Source organism: Rhipicephalus microplus, chromosome 3 (assembly GCF_043290135.1).
Source record: "Rhipicephalus microplus isolate Deutch F79 chromosome 3, USDA_Rmic, whole genome shotgun sequence".
Taxonomy (NCBI): Eukaryota; Metazoa; Arthropoda; class Arachnida; order Ixodida; family Ixodidae; genus Rhipicephalus; species Rhipicephalus microplus.
In genome coordinates this window covers 257,605,979-257,608,093 of record NC_134702.1, presented here as the reverse complement: position 1 = coordinate 257,608,093, position 2,115 = coordinate 257,605,979, and the positions used below count along the sequence as shown (strand labels likewise).

The 2,115-nt window shown below is 53.3% G+C and overlaps 1 long non-coding RNA gene across 1 annotated transcript; it reads left to right on the top strand.

Annotated features, from left to right (window-relative positions):
• The first annotated feature begins 1,093 nt into the window (after positions 1 to 1,093).
• Positions 1,094 to 1,852, top strand: LOC142803546 (uncharacterized). The gene is made up of 2 exons (XR_012894161.1): positions 1,094 to 1,459; positions 1,520 to 1,852. It is a non-coding gene; the product is annotated as an uncharacterized LOC142803546 (long non-coding RNA).
• The last annotated feature ends 263 nt before the right edge of the window (positions 1,853 to 2,115 follow it).

Sequence of the window (2,115 nt, the reverse complement as noted above, 5' to 3'; positions counted from 1 at the left end):
CTGGCAACATTCTAAGAGCTCGTTCGGCGATAGTCTCGGCGCGGAGCAGTGCGAAGGTACGCCGCAGCTCCACGGCACTGTCGCACGAGGCTTCTGAACCACTTTGGTTCGCGTCCGTGAAGTACGTGGTTCTAGTAGTACTCACGGTGGTGACACGCACGTTCAAGGAAGCATGAACAGCGTTTCTTGGCGGCTCATGTGTTGGAAGGGTACCTGACAGGGAATGCAGGCCATGGAAATCTTGAACAGCATTCCCAAAGAACAGGAGCCCGTGTGTATTACGGCCGCGAAGTGGTAGCATAGTGTCCATTGGGTGATGACCTGGTACCACAGAGGAGGCATGGACACCGTCCCCTGATGGTCTGATGGGCAGCTGCAGCGGCGGCCGGGTTGTTGACTCAATCGCCAAAGAAGCGTGAATGGTGTTCCTGGATGGAGAAGTCCGCACTGCTGACGAACCACGAAGACACGTACCGTTGGCTTCCCGCTGAGGGTTCACTTGTCGGCTTGCGCTGGCGGCAAATTCCATAGCCAAGAACGCGTGGACGGCGTCCCTTGCGAAATGGTACTGGTAACTTGTACTGCAGCCGCCGAAGAGACCTTGACGCCGTCCCCGAACGGTGATGGCAGTGGCGGCAGGTGAACCGCTGCCGAGGAGGCCTTGACGCCGTCCTCAAGCGGCGCTTATCACAGCTGCCCTGGATGACGAAGCCGGACGTAAGACTTCTTCTTCGTCGACTGCGCCATTGTGATAAGCGAGACAGACACAACACCCGTTCATCAGGCAAGCTGTTCTATTCTTCCTCTTCTTCTTCCTCTACCTTTCCTTAGCTGCCCACCTTGCCATATATATATATATATATATATATATATATATATATATATATATATATATATATATATATATATATATATATATATATATATATATATTGTAGCGAAGCCTCCGAACCCTGAAATGGGTCGAACTCTTCAGTACCTTCTAGTGGGGCTACCCAACAAGGACGCCGCTCGCGCTGAGAGCCCGTGCTTGGCTGCGACTGTCGCCATTGTATATTCTCGCTCGTTGCCGGCTAATAAACGCCTTAATAATTGACCATTTGCGGAAAAGCTTCTGCGCATGCGCGGTAACGGCGCAGCTGGCGCCCTCTATGGGCGCTTTGGTTTTGGTTGGAAAACACGAACCGGGCCGGCCGTCACTCGTGCATCTTTGTGCCGTCACTGAACTAAGTCGCCTCGCTTTAGCAGCGTACAGAAATGCCAGCGCACTGTGTGGCCTACGGCTGCACGAATTATTTTACTCAGAAAGGAAGCACGCATTTCTACAGGTTCCCGTCCGCGAGGCTACGTGCCGAAAAGAGAGATGCTTGGGTAGCTGCTGTGAGGAGACAGAATGCCGACGGTTCGCCGTGGGCGCCCAGCAAACATTCTCGGATCTGCAGCGCGCATTTCATAACAGGTACGTTAATTTTAAGTGCTTATAACTTGGTTTGGCAATCAGAAATCACGTTTACTGCAGGACGGCCGTCAAAGTTCAAGAACCATCCTGACTTCATCCCCAGTGTGTTCACCTACGTGAGAAGTCGCGGCGATGCTGCTGTGCGTCGCCATAGCCGATGGTGGAAGCGATGAGCCGCGATGAGCCTGGCGAACGGTCGAAGTAGCGGAGTGTAGGTACCGCCACACGTCGTCGTCGCTCAGGCTGCAACGCGAAAAATCCTCGCTCCATCCCGTTTCCACAAACGCAAACGGGATGTTTTCTTCTTCTATCATGTTGTTTCCGTAAGCAGCGCACGTTTCCGGCAAAGAAACAAGACTAAATCAATAAAACAAGCGCACGCGAGCCGCCGAACGCTGCCTAGCACATGTTAGTTCACGAATGCCTTTCCAACCAAAAGTGCGAGCGCTGCTGCTGAGACGGCAGGTGGCGCTCGCTTTTCCGCAAATGGTCAATTTGGTGGAGAGTGCTGCGATCCCTGTCTATGCCTTTGGTGCTACGATCACGTACCCTGCCATCTGCTATGTACCACGACGCTTCTGAGCAAACGCCTCCTCCAATGCCACCCCCTTGTCCCGGTGTCCCCAGAATCCGCGATCCACCCATCTTCACTGGCG